Below are 20,749 nucleotides of genomic sequence, written 5' to 3'. Positions count from 1 at the left end.
TATGATAATAACCCAAACTATCATTTGCATTTCTGTGGTATCAGTCGTGATTTCCCCTCTTTCATTTTTCATGTTGTTTATTTGGGTCTTCTCTTTTTTTCTTGATGAGCCTGGCTAGAGGCTTGTTGATTTTGTTTATTTTTTCAAAGAACCAGCTCCTAGTTTTGTTGACCTTTTGAATTGTTTGTTTGATCTCTATGTTATTTAATTCTGCTCTGATCTTGATAATTTCCTTCCTTCTTCTGCCCTAGGCTTTGTTTGTTGTTGTTGTTGTTCTAGTTCTTGTAGCTGTAGGGTTAGATTTTTTATTTGAGATTCTTCTATTCTTTTCACATACACCTGTATTGCTATGAACTTCCCTCTTAGGGCTGCTTTTGCTGTGTCCCTTAGGTTTTGGGCTGTTGTATGTTCATTATTAGTTTCTAGAAATTTCTTGATTTCTTCTTTGATGTCATTGTTAACCCATTCATTATTTAATAGCATGTTATTCATTCTCCATGAGTTTGGGTGTCTTTGATTTTTTTCCCTGAGGTTGATTTTTAGTTTCAAGGCATTGTGGTCTGAAAAAATGCTTGATATGATTTCAACTTTCTTGAATTTGTTGAGGCTTGTTTTGTGTCCTGTCATGTGGTCTATCTTTGAAAATGTCCCATGTGCCTTTGAAAAGAATGTATATTTTGCTTCTTTGGGGTGAAAAGTTCTATATATATCAGTTAAGTCCATGTGGTTTAGTGTGTTGTTCAATGCCTGTATATCTTTGGTGTTTCTTTGCTTTGAAGATACGTCTATTGTTGATAGAGGAGTGTTAAAGTCCCCTACTATGAGTGTGTTGTTGTTAATATTCTTCTTGTGGTATTCTAGTATTTTCTTTTTGTATGTGGGTGCTCCTATGTTGGGTGCATATATGTTTATCGGTGTTATATCTTCTTGATGGATTGTTCCCCTAAGTATTATGAAATGTCCTTCTTTGTCTCTTTTTATTGCCCTTGCTTTGAAATCTGTTTTGTCTAATATGAGGACTGCTACCCCAGCTTTTTTTTTCAGGTCTGTTTGCTTTGAATATATTTTTATATCCCTTTACTTTCAGTCTATGTAAATCTTTTGTTTTGAGGTGTGTTTCTTGTAGACAGCAAATATGTGGGTCCTGTTTTCTTATCCATTCCACTACCCTATGTCTTTTAGTTGGAACATTTAATCCATTTACATTTACGTTTATTATTGACATATATTTATTCATTTCCCTTTGTACCTGTGTTCCTCTCCTCTTTTTTTCTTCTTTTTTCTTAAAACGTTTCCTTTAGCATATCTTGCAATGCTGGTTTGATGGAGATGTATTCTTTTAGTTTTTCTTTGTCTACGAAACTCCTTATTTCACCTTCCATTTCAATGAGAGCCTTGCTGGGTAGAGTATTCTTGGTTGTAGGCCTTTGTTTTTCATTGCTTGAAATATTTTAGACCATTCCCTTCTGGCTTGTAGTGTTTCTATTGTGAAATCGGTCAATAGCCTTATCGGAGCTCCCTTGTATGTTATTTGCTGTTGTTCTCTTGCTGCTTTCAGGATTCTCTCTTTGTCTTTGAATGTTGCCATTTTAATTATGATGTGCCTTGGAGTGGGTTTTTTGGGGTTCCTCTTCATTGGAACTCTCTGTGCTTCCTGAACTTGCACGACTTTTTCTCTCATCAGGTTGGGAAATTTTTCTGTCATTATTTCTCCTATCAGCTTTTCTATTACTTGTTCCTCTTCCCCCTCTTTAATTCCAATGACTCTGAAGTTGTTTTTCCTCATGCTGTCCTGTAATTCCCTTACATCTTCTTCGTATTTTTTCAATCTTTTTTCATTTTGTTGTATTGTCTGGGAATTTTTTTCTACATTATCTTCTAGCTCACTAATTCGATCCTCTCCTTTGTTTAGCCTGCTTTTGATTGATTTTACTGTGTTTTCCAGTTCAGAGTATGTATTCTTCACTTCTTCCTGATTCTTGTTAATAGTTTCTTTGTCCTTTTTTGATGCTGGTGTAGTTCTCTGCAAGTTCCCTGTAATTTTCTTGGAGCTGTTGATAACTTCCTTGGAGGCTGTCATAGTTGGTTTTGAGGTTGTTGAGTATATTGAGCTTCTTCACCACCATAGTTTTGAATTCCATGTCTGACATTTGGGCTATGTCTATTCCATCTACCTCTCTTTCTGGGGATTCCTCTTTTCTTTTCATTGAGAGGTTGTTTCTTCATCTTACAATGTTGGATTCTTCTTGTTTGTTTTTGTTTTTTGGATCTGTCTGCTTTGCCTTCCCACCTTTGTGGTATAAGGTTCTTTATAGGAGATCTGGGGGATTCAGTGGTGCAGTCTCTTTGATGTTCTGAGCCTGATGTTCTTGGGGTACCTTTTATATTGTTTGTTTATGCTGTCTGGTTATATTTCAGATGCTCTTTGGTAGGATCTTCCTTCTGGCTTGTTGATTGACGATCACGCTATCCACTTTGTCTTGACTTTCTGTTCAGCCTTTGTGTGTCGTCTTCTTTTTCTGCGTCCACAGCTGGTCTAATGAAGCGGGCCAGAGGTTCCTGTTCCTTGCAGCAGCGGTGTGCGCCCACGGTGGCTGGCGCGGCGCGTTCCTTTGGCGCCTGTTGGAGCCGGCCAAGGTTCTTTTGCGAGCGCTCCCATGCCCGTGCAAGGCGGCCTGAGCGCTAGCCTCAGACCTACCGAGCCGCGCTCTGGGAGTTGGCCTCTTGCCTCTTAGGGCAGGGCCCTGGACACTTGTGTACAGTGTAAGTGAGCACCTGTGAGTCGCTGCCGCCCGCTGTTCCCGGACCCGCCTGGGCGGGCACGAGCAGAGCCTGAGCAAGTGGTCTGCGCTCCAGCCTGGAGCCCACTGGAGCTGGCCAAGGGTGTCTGCGCACGGTCTTCTGCATGTCCAGCTGGCCCTCCCTGTGCCTGTTGGGGCACTGATCTGTGTCCGAGGGGCACCTGGACATGCGGCCCTGCGCACTTGGGCCAGTGAATGAGGGCACTTCACTATGCGCCCCCTCGCAAACCAAAGGGGAGGGTTGGGGAGTGGGTGAGTGCACTTCTGCACCTGTGCTCCTCAATAATGTCCTATCACCCCCAAACTTTCCTCCCCTCTCCGCAGTTCACAAGAGAAAAATATATAGGAAAATTACGTTCTCACATGCACAGAAGTACGCTGTTTCTTGTCTTTCAGCGCCAATGCCACCTGGTCGAGTCCCGTCTCTGCCAGTGGGCAGAGATCCTCTCTCCTCCCGATTTCTCTCTGAGGAAGCCTGTGGTCACCAAAAAGACTTTGTGTACTTCCAGCCACAGCTCAGGTAGCCACCCCAGTCAGAAATCCTGTCTCATCCCTTTTTGCTTCGCTATCCTCACCAAACAGGTCATTCCCAGATGGTTTTCTCTAATCCAGGAGTGCCAAGGCTTGACTCCTGCCAATGTCCAGCTTCTCACTGAGATGTTCTGTCTGCAATTAGTCCAATCTGCAGACAGGTCTCGGGAGCCAGAAAGTGCAGCCTCCCCTCACTCCTCTGCCATCTTCCTCTACAATTCTTTCTGATATGTTTTTATAATGCTCTGTATATCCCTGTGGGTCCTCATTGGAAGGGCCTTTAAACCCATATTTCTAGTAACACTATTCATGAATATCAGACATATGTATGTCATGTGACTTAAAAGAAGCCCAGCTTCTTCCCCCTACCCAGTGCCAAGTCAGTTCTAGGTTTATGGGAATTTTTCAGCAGGAATGTACTCCTGGTATGAAAGCCTGTTCTAAAACCTATGGCTGCTGTAACCAATGAATGTGAACAATGGAGTCAGAACAATTTCTAAGAAGATTGTGTAAAAATACCCAAGAAAAGACACATTAAATAAAACAGGAATGAATTGTACTCCAGTAATGTAAAACTATCTGTCCTGGAAAAACACCAAAATTCTATTAAGGTAGTTAAAACACCAGCATAGACAGGAAGCGCATATTTGTAACTCATATGTCTGACAGAAGGTGTTTATTATACACTAAGACATTGTATGTTGTGTGGGACAGTCCAGTACACTCAGACCACAGTGACCATCCCCAGAAACAGGGCAGAGGGAGGCTGGGAGTAAGGGTTTCTTGTCAGAGGAGAAGCTCGCTTTATCGTGAGCAAATCTATGCTAGAAATTCTTTTCATTTCCCTCTCTCTGAAGTCCAGAATCAGGGATGATACTATTATACATTGAGAAAAGAGGTCAGCTGCAATGAACATTTCTACAGTTGAAGATACTGAATTATAAATATTTATACTTTCTATTTCCATTGACAATCTTTGTTCCCTGTAAAAACATGATTATTTCTGATGTGAATAATTTGGAGACTCTGCAATGTGCCCTGGGCTTGCACAGGGGAAGAATTTGCACAGGGAGCTGTAGCCACAATCACAAAACTTCCAACATCAAGCATCAGGAATTTCACAACCATCTCTGCTTGGAATGAGTTACTCAGATTAAAATGACAGCATAAAAAATGACAATGAAAATGTCTGTGCTTTATTCATTTTTTATTTTGTACACCAAACTAGACATTATGGGAATATTAAATTGCAATGTAAAATGTATAAGTCATGGATATGCTAGATTTTTGCGATTCAAGAAGTGTATGAAAAAATGCCAATAAAATTTTAACACTTTTTCTAAGATGCATGAGAGTTTAAAAATGACACTTACTCAGCTAGTCCACCATGGCTTCTTATGCTCAGGAAGGTAAGGCCCTCTTTGATTTAATTCCAATGAGTCTCATAAACCAGGTGGTCCCATGTCCCTGACTCCCATGATGAGTGAGTTCAAGAGAAGAAAGGCTTTTTCCACAGAGGTCCCAAAATTACCAGGATGCCTGACCTCAGTTCCTCTTTCCTTATATAGGAAATTCAGCCCACATGCAAATTTCTTTACCAGCTCCAAGGTAAACTCTCCCCTGGGCTGTGGGAGCTCCCAGCTCTCCACTCACCTGGGGTTGAGGTCTCTGGGGAAGGCAGAGCTGTGCTCTAGAAGAAGATGACACTGCTGGGTCTCCTCCTGTGCCTGGTGACAGCCCCCTAGGATGAGTTTCTCAGATGTCAGACATGGGTCTATGGGATTGTGGTGACTGAATGTGAATGACAGGAATTTATGTTTCTTGTCTCCAGTTGTCCTGCCCCAGATGCAGCTGCAGGAGTCGGGCCCAGGACTGGTGAAGCCCTCCCAGAACCACTCTCTCAACCTGTGCTATCGTTGGATTCTATTTAATGAGTTATTCTGTGCACTGGACCTGCCAGGCTCCAGGGAAGGGGCTGGAGTGGTTCGGTGCTACATGGAGTAGTGGAATCGCCGACTACAACCCAAGGCTGAAATCCTGATTCAGCATCAACCAGTACATCTCCAAAAGCCATGTTTATTTAACACTGAGCAGCCTGAGAGTCATGTATTACTGAGCGAGAGACACAGTGAGGGGAAGTCAGTGGGAGCCCAAACACAAACCTCTTTGCAGGAAATGCTGTGAACCCAGAGAATTCTCAGGGCCCCTGGACACAAGGACCATACCAGAAGTAAGTGCTGATTTCCTGACTGGCTTCATCTTTTGTAACAGTTTCCCTCAGGGAACCTCTGTGGATTCTTGAATCTGCACTTACCTCTGAAGACTGTGAGTTAGAAAAATGTGTTGTCAAGAAAGAACATTCACATGTGGGCAAAAGACATAGACTCTTTCAGAAACTGTTGTGTGCACTGCCACTGAATCACCAAGCCTTCTGTGCATGTCAGCTGAATGAAATAGAGGCTCTGCTGGATCCAACAGTGCATTCCAGCCCCACACTGCTAGGTGTCCAAACTGGAAACCCTCAGGACATGTGAATGCTGGACAGTGGGAACCCAATGCCAGAGGAGAGAGACCCTTGTTGGTGACAGTCAGAGACTTGGCAGCATGTTCACAGCACCAAGTGTAGGTGCCACCACACAGAGGAAGAGGGACCCATGACTGTTTGATGTGGATGTGCAGGCTGATGACAAACACACACCACAAGGGGACATTAATGCTCATCAAGCACATAGTTGAAAAATCTGGGAGGGAGAGGAAAGGCCCTTCAGCAAGTCAGACATGTTTTGATAGAGCCTTGACAGAAGACTGTCTCAAGGATTTATTTTATCTTATCTATATGGTGGGGGAAGGGAATTCTTCTCACAAGGGCTTGTTTAGTCTCAATGTCCCAATGACATCTTAAAAGGAGACCCGGCCCTAAATAGACATGCTGCATCTCCCTCCACGACTAAGGACTACAACTACCTCAAAACTAGAGACAACCAGAATTTCCAGAAAATCGACCTGCATGGAGTCCAAAAAACAAAGATATAAAGAAGAAATACTCATCCAGACAGGTAGGAGGGATGGAGCCAGTGTGGAGAGGAAGTGATATGGCAGAGGCAGCAACAGCAGCAGTGGCAGGCTGGGAGAAAGTGTTGTCACATGCTTTACAAAGTAGAGAGGCACACCTTGGAGAACTCCCAGCCCCAGACCAGACCACACAGCTATGGTTCCAGTGCCAGGGAAAATAAAGCCTTATTGCTTCTGACTGTGAAAACCCATGGGGGTTGGGGCAGAAGAAACTGCCTGTCACTCAGAATAGTCTACTTGTTTAGAGGGCTCCCACAGACCTAGAACATCTGCAAACCCACCCACTCGGGGAACGACAGCCACGGAAACAGCTAGAGGGGCACCAGTCCCATGGGATGCAGGAAAACTGCCTGGAAAATGGGCAAGTGCTGAGTGCTGAGCAAGTGGCATTGTTCCCTCTCAGACCCATCCTCCACATACAGCGCCACAACATGATGAAATGGGTCACCCTGAACTTATAAATATGTAAGGCTCCACCCCTTACAACGTAACAGGTGTGACAGCTCTACCTAAGACACAGAGGCAAACAACAAAGGAGCTGATCAAAATGAGGTGACAGAAAAGTATGGACCAAAAAAGGGGATGGATCAAGGTTTCAGTGATAGAAATAAATGAAGAGGAGATAGCCAACCTAACAGGTGAGGCGGAAGCCAACCTGACAGATGTACAGTTCAAAACACTGGTGTTGAAGAGGTTCATGGACTTCATAGATATGCTTAAGTATAGAAAACGCGAAAGGGAAGTTGTGAAGGCTATGATCAACGAAATGAAGGAAGATTCACACACAAAAAAAAAATAGTGAAGGAAAGGAAACCTGTGTTCAGATCAATGATTTGGAACACAAGGAAGAAAAACACAGTCAACCAGTACAGAATGAGGAAACAAGAATTGAAAAAAAATGAGGAGAGGTTTAGAAACCTCTGGGACAACTTTAAATGTACCAACATCAAAATCATAGGGGTGCCAGAAGGAGAAGAGTAAAACAAAAAATTAAAAGTTTATATGAAAAAATAATAAAAGAAAACTTCCCTAATTTGGCAAAGGAAATAGACATACAAGTCCAGGAAACACAAAGAGTCCCAAATGAGCTAGACCCAAAGAGAATGACACCAAGACACATCATCATTAAAATACCAAAGTTTAAAGGTGAAGAGAGAATCTTAAAAGCAGCAAGAGAAAAGTAGAGAGTTACCTACAAAGAGGTGCCTATATGACTATCAGCTGATTCCTCAAAAGAAACTTTGCAGACAAGAAGGGACTGGTAAAAAGTATTCAATGCGATGAAAAGCAAAGACCTCAATAAGACAGTCTTACAGATTTAAAGACTTGTTTGTGGGTTATGTTACATAAATTAACACGTGTTTTCTGTTTTCAAAGGACATAAGCCTATGATCGCATTACCTGAGTGATTGTCTGTACGCATAAGCCTCACTTAATCCTCTCTGCAGCGCTGCCTCCTGAGACTCAACGGTTTGGCTGAACTAAATGGCTGGGTTGGTGAAGAATGGGGTGGTCTGTGGGCTTCACTTTAAAACGGGTTTCTCTTTTCTATCCTAATGGCTTGGACAGAAAAGGCCCAGAGGTCTGAGAGGGGGAAAACCTAAACTATTTACCTCAGCCCAAACTAAGTATAATGGGCAAAAGGGTTTTGGACAGGTGAGATGTGCCTAGCACACCTTACAAAGAAGCCCCCTTTTTTTTTTTCCTTTTTTTTCCTAATATGGAACATTGAAAAATTAATCCCTGCTTTTTGTCATCTAGTAGTTATGGATTGAATGATGTCTTTTAACCCTTTTCGCCAAATCTGTTGCCCCCAGAACACAACAAGGACACCAGCCTGTTAAACCAAGCACGCCGTTGACCAGAGACAGCCAGCTGACCTGGAGTCTGCACGATCCTTCCCCATGTGGGAAGGCCACCCTCCCCTCCACACTCCCACTCTTATTAGGGTTTTCTGGACCCAAAGGGTAGGTAGGATGATGACCATGTCCAACTTGAAGCAGCTAGAGGAGCTTGAGACCTTCGCCCATTGTCCTTTACAAGATTACAAAGGGTCCTAATATTTGAGAGGGGGGAGATAGTTAATTTTTATGAACCAGGGGTATGGACTTGGGGGGGATTGCTGGAGGAGGGGGGTGCTGGGTGGAGGGGAGCAAGGGGGAGAAAATTGGAACTATTGTAACAATATAATCAATAAAAAACATTAAAAAAAAAAGAAAAGAAAAGCAAAGACCTGCAATCAAGGTTACTCTATCCAGCAAAGCTATCATTTAGAATGGAAGGGCAGATAAAGTGCTTCCAGACAAGGTAAAGCTAAAGGAGTTCATCATCACCAAGCCATTATTATATGAAATGTTAAAAGGAATTACTTAAGAAAAAGAAGATCAAAACTATAAACATTAAAATGACAGCAAGCTAACAACTATCAACAATTGAACTAAGAAATAAAAACAAAATCCAACTAAGCAAACCAGAATAAGAACAGAATTATAGATACGGGAATCATTTGGAAGGTTATCAGCTGGGAGGGCGAGGGGCGAGTAATAAGGAAATGGTGCAGGGATTATGAAGCATGATTGGTTGGAACGAAATAGATAGGGGGAACTTAAGAATAATATAGAAAAGGGTGAAGCCAAATAACTTATATGCACAATGTATGGGCATGATCTAAGTGGGAGGGGATTGCTAGAGGAAAGAGGCGTAGTGAGCAGAGGGGAATAAAGTGAAAAAAATTGGGACAACTGTAACATGATCAATAAAATATACTAAAAAATAAAAATAAGGAGGAGACCCAGCTTTTCTTATCAGATTTTCCAGATGGGGTAGATGGAGAAGAGAATGGAAGAACCCATCAATTTTCAGCATTCACAATAAAATAAAATAGATTATGACTACCTATTCCACTTATCAACCATAAAAAATAAGCATAAAATAGACAAAATCATTAAGTGGGGACAACAACCATGTCTATCAAAAATAACAACTATAAGTGTGCAAATAATGATGATGATGGTGTTAATAATGACGATGATGGTGATGGACTGAGACAGGGGTCATGGTGGAATTAAAGTATGGCTCCTCATACAGACCCCCATCACCAGGGCTCCGACAGTAAGGGATGCCCTCTTCTATGTAAGTGGTGAGAAGTTTCATGTGAGCCCCAGTGAATTGTGCAGCAGGTGTGAGTCATGGTGTAACCACATGAGTAATGACCTCAAGTGTCCAACCCGTAATCCCCAGGATGTGTGATATTCTTACCAAGTATATCAGAGACACTGTGAAACTGTGAATGAGGGTAACAAGAAATTCCCTTTCCTCCTATTATAATGGCATGCTTTTTATTTCTCTTGATCTCTAACATCACAGTCTTCAACATTTCTATTTTGAACAAACAAATTTACAATTATTTAGGTATTTTCAAAGATGAGATCATCTGTCTCTTTCTGGTCCTGTAGTATCTTCTGGGTCCTAAATATGGTTTCTTTAAAGCCATATTTCCAGTAACACCCTTTTCCTGAAAATCAGGCACATTTGTGTCATGTGACTCAAAATAAGTCTAGAATCCTCCCCTTACAGAGCTCCAAAGACACTTCCAGATTTGTGTGTGACTTTCCAGCAACAATGCACTTCTGGTACCAAAGACTGTTTTAGTATTGCTGCTGTAAACAATGAACATGGAAAATGAATGATGACCAATTTCTGGGGAGTTTTCAAAAAAAATCCAAAAAAGGATTTATTAAAATGTTGATAAGTTAGACTTTGTTTAAATTTAGCAAATCTCTCCTCAAAAAGATCGATTAAGCCAATAATATGACAAATGTGAACATGAAGAATACATTTCTAAATCATAAGGCTGATGGAAGAGTGTTTATTATATATTAGGGATGTTCTATGTTGTGTGGAAGAGACCAGAAGTCTCTGACCACAGTGACCACCCCCAGAACAGGGCACTGGGAGGCTGGGAGTGACGGTTTCCTATCAGGGTGAAATTCCCCTTTCCTGTGAGCACATCTGTGCTAGGAATTCTCTCCATTTCCCTCCCTCTGACTCCAACACCACTGACAACACTAGATTAATAAAAGAGTTTAGTTAATACACCGACACATTTTCTCATATGAAAATTTCTTGTACAAGCAGGAATGAACCTGCTGGTGCTGCAATGTGCTTACAAGTAAACTGTCAGTGTGTGAGTTATTTTTATCGGTTGGATAGTACATCTATCCTAATCCCACTTCATGGTAAGTCAGAGTACTATAAAGGTTTATTGCCTCTTACATGGCACCTTGACTGTGGACTTCCAGCCTCCAGGTCTGAGGAACATAAATGATTGTTTATCAGCTTCCTAGTTCCTGGAACACTCATAGCAGCCTGAACAGTCTTAGACAAGGGGAGTCTAGTTCTCTGTCTTTTCCTGCTTCTAGAACTACATTCCTTGTCCCATGGCCTCTTCCTCCTTTTCCACAGCCTGGAACAGGTCACCTGACATCCACAGCCACGTTGCTTCCTTCTTCTCATGGACTATAACCTCCTTCTGCTTCCTTCTATTAGAGACGCATTATACTAAGAGTCACCCAAATTCTCCTGGAACACCTTTGAATCCCAAAATATAAAAATGAACCAACATGACAACTTTCCTTTGCAATATAGAATTTATAAGTACCAAGCATATTTCAGACAACCACAGCCAAACTCATTGATCATTCATATTATGATTCACATTTATTCCACTAATACTTCTATCCTATTAATTCTCCAAAGTTTTCCTTTACTTCCTATGGAAAGAGAACCTCTGTAAATGGCCTTGTCTGGTTGTAAATATGAGTTTCTCCATCAGCTCCATGAATCTCTAGTGTCTCAGTGTCTCTGTGTTCCTGTGATAGAAAAGCATCTTCTCAACACTCAGTCTGCTTTGTGTCCTTGAAGGTTGGGAAGCCAGAGACTCCCCGGGCTAAGGGAAGCAATATCACCAAGTGCACTGAGTCCTCTCCTACAGGTATGAGACTGGGCCCTTTTTCCAAGGGGTGGACTTGCCTCCAGCCCTGGGGTATAGGCACAATAGATACAGACACCAGTTCACACCCTCATTCAGAAAAGGGGTCCTACAACCTCACAGGACATGTCCACTCTTCCTTGGATCAGGTTCAGGGGAGAAGCAGGTGCCAGTGAGATGCACACATACCCTGAATTTGGGCTCCCTGTCACCATATGTGGTCTCTTTGACATGTCCCGGGCCACTTGAGATTCTGTGTTTAGGTTTTGAAATGCTATCATGACTACCCTCCCCAGGACACTCACACCTGCACTGAGGTATGGCCCTCTCTGCCAGTCTTCAATGGAAGAGCTCCCTATATAGTAGGAGGACATGCAAATAGGGGCCCCTTTGCTCATGAAAAGCAGCCCAGCCCCAGGATTACCAGCTGTTCCCATTCCCTGGTCTGGAGAGATCACAGGCTACTTACCATGGAGTTTGGGCTCAGCTGGGTTTTCCTTGTTGCTATTTTAAGAGGTATTTTCTTGGGAAAGAGAGACACTGAGTATGTGAGTGGATATGACTGAGAGACAGTGGATGAGTGACAGTTTCCTGACCTGGCTTCTTTGTGTTTGCAGGTGTCCAGTGTGAGGTGCAGCTGGTGGAGTCTGGAGGAGGCCTGGTGCGGCCTGGGGGGTCTCTGAGACTCTCCTGTGTGGCCTCTGGATTCACCTTCAGTAGCTACTGGATGAGCTGGGTCCGCCAGGCTCCAGGGAAGGGGCTGGAGTGGGTTGCTCAAATCAATACTGATGGAAGTGGCACATACTATGCCAACTCCGTGAAGGGCCGATTCACCATCTCCAGAGAAAATTCCAAGAACATGCTGTTCCTGCAAATGAGCAGCCTGAGAGCCGAGGACACGGCCGTGTATTACTGTGCAACAGACACAGTGAGGGGGAGTCTGTGGGAGCCCTCACACAAACCTCCCTGCAGGAGGGTCTGTAACCACAAGGGGGCGCTCAAGGTCTCTGAACACAAGGGCTGTCCCAGCAGCAGGTGCAGTAGGAGATACGGGCTGGTTTCCTGTGTGGTTTCCTTTTCCTGTAACAGCTTCCTCAGGGGAACATCCCTGGATTCCTGAATATGCACTCACATCTGATGTATCTTGAGATTGAATAGTGTGTTGTCAAGAAACATAACATAATCATGTGGACAAAAGACAAAGACTTTCAGACACAGGTGCATTTCCACTGCATCATGAAGCCTCCTGGGCCACATCAGTGAATCAAATAGTGCTGAACCCAAAATGCATTCTAGTCCCACACTGCTGAGTGTCCAATCTGGCCACTAATATGACATGTTCATGCTGGACAGCAGGCACCAGAGGCCAAGGAACCCAACTCCAGAGGAGAGAGTCCCTTGGTGGTGACAGTCACAGACATGACATAAGTCTCACAGCATCAGGAGTAGGTGCCACCACACAGAGGATGAGGACCCATGACAGCTTGGTGTGGATGTGCAGGCTGATGACAGACACACTCTCCAAGGGGACATAAATGCTTATCACGCCCATAGTTTAAAAATCTCGGAGGAAGGAGAAAGACCCTTCAGCCATTCAGACATGCTTTTATAGAACCTGGAAAGAAGACTGTTTCAGGGCTTTTATTTTGTCTAGGTGGTGGGGGAGGGGGCTTCTGCTCACAAGGTCTTGTTTGGTTTCAATGTCCCAATTACATCTAAAAGGAGATCCAGTCTTTCTTATCAAATTTTCCAAATGGGGTGGATGGAGAAGAGGATGGAAAAAGCCATCAATTCTCAGCAGTCACAATAAAATAAAATGGACTATGACTACCTATTCCACTTGTCAACCATAAAAAATGAGCATAAAATTGATAGAGTCATTATATAGGGACAAATATCATGTTTATAGAAAATAACAACAATTATGAGTGAGAAAATGATGATGATGATAATGATGATGATGATGATGATGATGATGACAATGATGTACTGAGTCAGGAGTTTTGTCACAATGAAAACAGGGATCCTCATATAGACATACCCTCAGCAGGGCTCCTCAAGTCAGGTGTGTCATCTCTTCACTGATGCATTAAGAGATTTCATAAATAAAGACCCAGTAAATTATACAGCTTGGATCAGCCTTTGTGTGAGCAGAGGAGTAATGACCTCAAAGCTGTCCACCCCCTACTCCCCTGGAACTGAGACCTTGTTACCTTACATAACAGAGACGCTGTGAAAATGTGAAATTGGGTAACAAGGAATCCCCTTTCCACTCATTTGCAATGACATGTCCCTTATTTCCCTTGACCTCTATCTGCAGAATCTTAACCATTTACATTTTTAACCACCTCTGTCTATCACAATTTAGATATTTTCTATTATGATATCTGTCTCTATTATATTCTGTACAACTTTCTGGGTCCTCATTGGAAGAGACTTTAAACCTATATTATAGGAACACTTATTTATGAAAATCAGATATATTACTGTCATGTGAGTCAAAAGAAATCCAGCTTCCTCCCTCTACCAAGTGCCAAGTCACTTCCAGATTTGTGGGTAATTTTACACTGTCAATGCACTCCCGGTACCAGAGCCTGTTCTAATCCTTATGGCTGCCATAACCAGAGAACACGGACAGTGGAGGCAAACCAGTTTTGGAGATTTTGTAAAAACATGCAGTAAAGGACCCATTAAATGAACTAGTGATAAATTATCCTCTAATAAAATAAAAAATTATTTGTCCTACTTAAACACCAAATATTCTAGTAAGGGAGTTAAAAGACAAGCCAAGACAGGAAGGATATATATGTAACTCAAGTGACTGATAGAAGAAAGGGTTTATTATACATTAACACATTATATGTTGTGTGGGAGAGTCCAGCACACTCGGACCACAGTGACCATTCTCAGAAACAGAGCTGAGGGAGGTTGGGAGTGAGGATTTCCTGTCAGAGGAGAAGCTCCCTTTCCTGTGAGCAAATCTATGCTACAAGTCCTCTTCATTTCCTTCCCTCTGAACCCCAACATCACTAACAATTTAAACTGAGTAAACACATCAATCTACTGAAATGAACATTTCTACTTTGAAGATGCCGAATATTAAACATTTATACTTACTCTTTCTATTGACAATATTTGTTCCATGTAAAAATGGATTATTTCTTTTTTTTGTCTGTATGTATCGTTTTTATTAAGTTTATGAATTATTAAGTTTTGTAAGTGTATGGACTCTCTGGGCAGGGAAAAGGGTTACATGGTGCTTTGATTGTATGTGTGATGTTTATTCCTTAACCCAGTATGTAGAATACACTTTATATTCTCTCTCTTATTTTTGGGGGGGTGGGGTATGACTGAAATAGTTTATTAAACCCCACATGGGAACAAAATATTTACAAAAACCCAAAATCCAAAACAGGCAAACCTCAAATCACAATAACCATGCTTCCTGCACTTTCCTCCTTTATAACACACCAAAATAGTATCAACCTTAAATCCATTTAAGGTTATTACTGATAAGTACTTATTCATTGTCATATTCCCCCTTTGTACTTGTGTTCCTCCCTGTCTCTCTCTGTTTCTTCATCTTCTTAAAGCAGACCCTTAGCATCTCTTGCAATGCTGGTTTGGTGGAGATGTATTCTTTTAGCCTTCTTTTGTCTTGGAAACTCCTTATTTCACCTTCCATTTTGAATGAGAGCCTTTCTGGGTAGAGTATTCTTGGTTGTAGACCTCTGTTTTTCATTGCTTGGATTATTGTTTGCCATTCCCTTCTGGCTTGTAGTGTTTCTGCTGAGAAATCTGATGATAGCCGTATTGGAGCTCCCTTGTATGTTACTAGTTGTTTCTCTCTTGGTGCTTTTAGGATTCTCTCTTTGTCTTTGAATGTTGCCATTTTAATTATGACGTGTCTTGAAGTGGACCTGTTGGGGTTCATCTTCATTGGGACCCTCTGTGCCTCCTGGATTTGCGTGACTCTTTCTCTCCTCATGTGAGGGAAGTTTTCTGTCATTAGTTTTTCAAAGAGGTTTTCTATCCCTTGCTCTTCTTCTTCTCCTTCTGGAATTCCTATGATACCGATATTATTACTATTCATGTTGTCCTGCAGCTGTCTTAGAACCTCTTCAGTCTTGTTCAGCCTTTTTTCATTTTCTTGCATTGTCTGGGAGTTTTTGTGTACGTTGTCCTCCAGCTCGCTGATCTGATCTTCTGCTTCCTCTAGCCTGCTTTTAATTCCTTCTACTGTGTTCTTCAGTTCAGAGATCATATTCTTCATGTCCTCCTGGCTCTTATTGATATCTTCTATGTCCTTTTTCATGCTGTTGTAATTCTCAGTAAGTTCCTTGTCATTTCCCTGGAGTTATTTGTAGATTCCGCTGAGCTCATTGAGCTTCTCCATAATCCATGTTTTGAAATCCATATTTGATAGTTTGCTCCCCTCTATTTCATTTAACACTCTTTCTGGGGATTCTACCTTTACTTTCAATGGGGTGTTGTTTCTCTGTCTCCCCATTTTTGTGACTCCTATTGTTTGTTGCTGCTTCTTAGAATGATCTGCACTTCCTGGATCTGCCTCTGGTAGTGTCAGTTCATGTACCAGTCTGGCCCTAGGCAGCCTGTTGGAGACTTCCAGGGATCTACTGCCTTTGTCTGTCTCCTTTAGTTGATAATCTAGTCAATCTGTGATTAGCCGTCAGGCTTAAGGACCGTGGGTGTGGCAGTTTAACTCCTGTAGGCGGGGCTTTTTCTTCCCCTCAGGCTGACGCCACTTGGAAGGGAATGGTCTGTCTGCTGTACTGGGGCTGAGTCAGCACTGGGACCCGGTCGGCTGCTTCCCCAGTTCTCCCCTCAAAGCCACCACACCAAACTCTCCCCAAGTGTCTCCAGTCCTCTCTGCCTTCCCTCTGTTTGAGCCCAGGGTAAGTGGGGGCAAAAATATTTTTGTATGTGATCCACTTAAGAGCTATTTTTCTCCAGCTGTTTCTCTCCAACTAACAAGAAACCATGTGGCTTTTCGCTTTTCTCAGCTGGATACTATTTTACTTTTCACTCTGTTGCTGTAGATTGGGAAGCCCAGCTGGGGGTCTAGACCCTGCCCTTCTTAGGGGAAACCCCCGGCTGCTGAGCTGTTTCTCAGTCCCTTCAGCTGCCACCCATGGGAGCCCAGCCAGCCCTTCCATGTCTCCACACTCCCTACCGGTCACGTTGTGATGTAGCGGCCTTTTCTGTCTCTCCGTGGTTATAAGACTTCTCTCCAGCTAGTGTTTGGTTGGTTATTCCAGATGATTTCTCCAAAATTAAGTTGTAAATCCAGACTGGTCCTGGGAGGAGGTTAGTGTAGCTTCCACTTACTCCTCCGCCATCTTTGATCTCCTAAAAATGGATTATTTCTGATGTGAATAATTTGAATTCTCTGCAAAGTGCCCTGGGCATGCACAGGGGAAGAGTTTGCACAGGGAGCTGTAGCCACAATCACAAAACTGTCAACCTCAAGCACCAAGAATGCCCCACTGTCTGCTTGAAGGGAGATATTCAGATTAAAAAGACATCATAAAAAAGAAAATATGACAATGAAAATGCCTATGTTTCATTTTTATTTTATACACCCAACTAGACATTATGCAAATATTAAATTATGATGTAAAATTTGGAAATCATGGATATACCAGACTTTCGGGATTCAAGAAATGTGTGAAAAATGCTAATACAAATTTTAATTTGGTTTGAAAGATGAATGAGAATTTAAAAATGACACCTACTCAGCTAGTCCACCTTTGCTGCTTATGCTCAGAAAGGTGAAGCTGTCTTTGATCTAATTCCACTCTATGTCATAAACCAGGTGACTCCCTGTCTCTGACTCACATGGTGAGTGACTTCAAGAGAAGAGATGCCTCCTCCACTGAGGTCCGAAAATGACCAGGCTGCCTGACCTCAGTCCCTCCGCTCTTATACAGGAAAAGCTGCCGACATGCAATTTTCCCCCCAGCTCCAGGGTAAATCCTCCTCTGGGTTGTGGAGACACCCAGCTCTCTCCTTACCTGGGGCTGAGGTCTCTGGAGAAGGCAGAGCTGTGCTCTAGAACAAGATGAGACTGCTGGGTCTCCTCCTGTGCTGGTGATAACCCCTCAGGATGAGTGTCTCTGAAACAACCTAGTCATTATACTGCAGAGACTCTGACCAGGAAGGACCACTTTTCTGTGTCTATCTTCCTTAATTAGCATGGGCGTCTGCTCCTGGGGAGAGGCCCACCATGTGTTCCCTATGGTCTTGCCCTCTTGTCTTCTGGCTGTGCCCACTGAGAATGAGGGCCGGTGGGCTATAGGTCAGTGTGACCTTCCACATGTCAGGTCAGTTTTGGCTACACAGAATATACAAGAGTCCCCCTGAGTGTTATCCTTGCCAGGGCCCTCGCCACGGTGGCCTTGCAGGTTCCAGGTGCTGGAAGAACAGGAAACCACAAGGATGGGCCCTCTCCAGTCTTCATGTCAATCATGTTAGCTTTTTTTCTCTTATCAGAGCAGTGCACTCACTCAGTTCCACTCCGTGTGAGGACCCTTCCCATGTGCTAGGCAGTGGAGAGAAGTGAGATCTGGAATTCATTACCGTGAATATCATCACATTGTGTGTGTGTGTGTGTGTGTGTGTGTGTGTGTGATATTCATTGAGCAGTAGAAGTGCAGTGACATTAAGGACCACATGTAGGGATACTCAGATGGGATCTGCAAGCAGAGGAACCTGAGACAGCAGAGGCCCCCAAAGCCCCTGGGAGCTTCAGGACTCTGTTCTGTCACTGAGTCACTGCGTCTGGTAGCTTCTGGGAAGGGGCCCTGAGGTGGCTTCACAGAGTCCTGGCTGGGGCCTCCCTGCAGAGTAACTGTGGTTTAGACAGGCCAGTTCTCTGTGTCAAAGATGTTAAAACATGTGGTGTTTCTGGGGAAGCATCCTGAAGTCAAGGCACAGACTTTAATTCAGGACTAGAGATGCTGAGAGGTCCATGTCCTGTGATCCCAGAAGAAACACCCCCATCAGAGTACATGTGTGGCAGCAGAGGGCACACATGATCCACAAGTTCAGGGCTGCTGCCCAGGAGCAGGTGCAGTGGGAGTTTTGGTCAGATTTCTTGGGATGGCCTGAGTCTATCTCTTTTCATTAAAACATCTAAAATAAGATTTGGTCAATAGGTGACTGTAATATCCTATTTTATCAGAGTATTTATCAAACTTGATAAGACATGAGAACCACGGTCTGTAAGGATAGTTCTATGATTTCTTTATATCTAAGTTTTAAGAACCTGAACACAGAGATTGGCTTGTGTCAGTAGGTGCAGCATTTTGGAGACACAGTGACCCAAGCATAAGATATTTGGGTATCAAAGTCCAGAACTGGTCCAGATGGTCTGTATGTCACTCAAAAGTGGGCTCACAATGAATAGTATATCCCGTGGGGTCTCGTCCCTCAGTGGGAGGAGCTATGTCAGCAAAGAGCTTAGGAACATTTGAGGGGGCACATTCATCAACACTGATCAGGTTGGACCCTCAGTCTCCCACTGAACATGCTCCCTGTGTCCTCTACCTTCTCTCAGGTGGTGTCAAGTCTTCTGCTGTGAAACACTCTGCCTCATGAATATGCACCAGGAAGACTAAGTTAAATGTGGTCTGTCCTGAGAGCACTACCCACAGCCACACCCTTCACTAAAGAGGTGAAGTATGATATCCACCCACTCCTGCCTCCTCTCTACAGGTGTCCATCCCCAGGTGTAGCTGTATCCTCAAGGTGCCTCCATCTTTGGGTGTCCTACAGGTTCAGGACTCCAGGGAAGATCACACTCCACTGATCACCCATCTCCTGATAGGAAACAGAATTAACAATCCAGAACAAAAAAACTGGAAGGGACAGAAAAGAACAGAATGACCACAAAAAACAAAAAAAGACAAGCAGTTACAGAACATTGAGAACAGACAAAACACATTCCAGGAGCAGAAAAAAATATAAGGCAAAGGGTGAATTGGGTGGTAAAACCCCCTGGCCAATAAGGGAACAATAACTCACCAAAATATAGAAAGAAACCAATAGAGACTTATACAACATACATGTCCCCCTAGTGCGTTTGTTGTTTTAAAAACCAGAATACGAACCCTTTTTGAGTTGGAATTGGTCCTGATCTGACTAATTCCCCCTCCCATGGGAGAGTCTCCCCAATAAATCAATTGCTTTGTTGTAAGTTTGCTGCCTTCTCCTGATTTCCTGGTGACTCTGGGGTCACATCTCCTGCAATCACCTCTCACTACACCCAGCCTCAGGTGCCTCCACATGCTGATGGATATGACATCATCTCCATGGGGTAGACCTGATGGCTAATTTCCAGCCCCTTTTATGACAAAACTTGAAGGCAGTTTCTTCACTGCCACTGGGTGTAAAGGTGACTTCACTCTTCACTCAGTAAGGAGCTGAGTGCTCAGAGCTGGGTGCTGGGAGCTCCGGTCTCCATGGCCTACCTGTCCTGGTGGGTGAACCCTGCCAGGCGTGTCAGGGTTGAGCAATCAGGGACCTGGGGTCCCAGTGTTGCTGTGCTCAGGACATGGCCTCCATCCCCGAGGTGGAGTTTATTGGACAGAGTGAGTCACGTATTTTGGTGGCACCTGCCTGGAGCTCAACTTCAGCGGCCAAGACATTGGGGCTGAACAAGGGACACTGGTGTCTTTCCCTCTGGAGAGAGAGCATGTACCCAGGGGGTGGCAGCAGGCATCCTTGCTCTTGAGCGCGCCCACCTGGGGTGTTTCCATAGCTGTGCTGAGACAGGGAAGGGAGGGCATGTCCTCCGGTTTGTGTTGTTCCCCCTGTTAGCATCTCCTCTGGAGTAAATGCTGCTTCACTGTCTGAGTTCCAACAGGACCATCTCCAGTTATCGTGAGACTTTTCAAAACATCTTCTGCATTCTGACTTGGACTGAAGCCTTGTATCTCTTCATACACTCGTGCTGGAGTTGAATTCCTGTCTTCGCTTTTGTCTTGTGGTGAGAACTCCACGTGAGATCTACTCTTAACACAAACCAAATTCTCATGCTGCTTGTTAACCCCAGGTGGAGCGATTGGCAGGGGTCCTCTGTAACCTCACCTCCCTGCAAAACAGGATGCCTCTCCCCTGGAAAAGCAGCTCCTCCTTCCCTTCCCTCCAGCCCAAGGCAACCAACATGCTCCCCTCCATTGCTGCATGTGGACTGAGAGTCCCGACTTAAGAGGGATTATTTAGTGTTTGCTCTGCTGTGCCTGTATGGCATTACTCAACACGGTGTCCTCAAAGATCATTTGCATGTGGCAGGATTTCCTTTTAATTATTGTAATGATTCCATAAAAATAAG

Source organism: Furipterus horrens, unplaced genomic scaffold (genome assembly GCF_987537825.1).
Source record: "Furipterus horrens unplaced genomic scaffold, mFurHor1.1.pri manual_scaffold_15, whole genome shotgun sequence".
NCBI lineage: Eukaryota > Metazoa > Chordata > Mammalia > Chiroptera > Furipteridae > Furipterus > Furipterus horrens.
The sequence above is the reverse complement of the archived record's forward strand: the minus strand, read 5'-3'. Positions refer to the sequence as shown.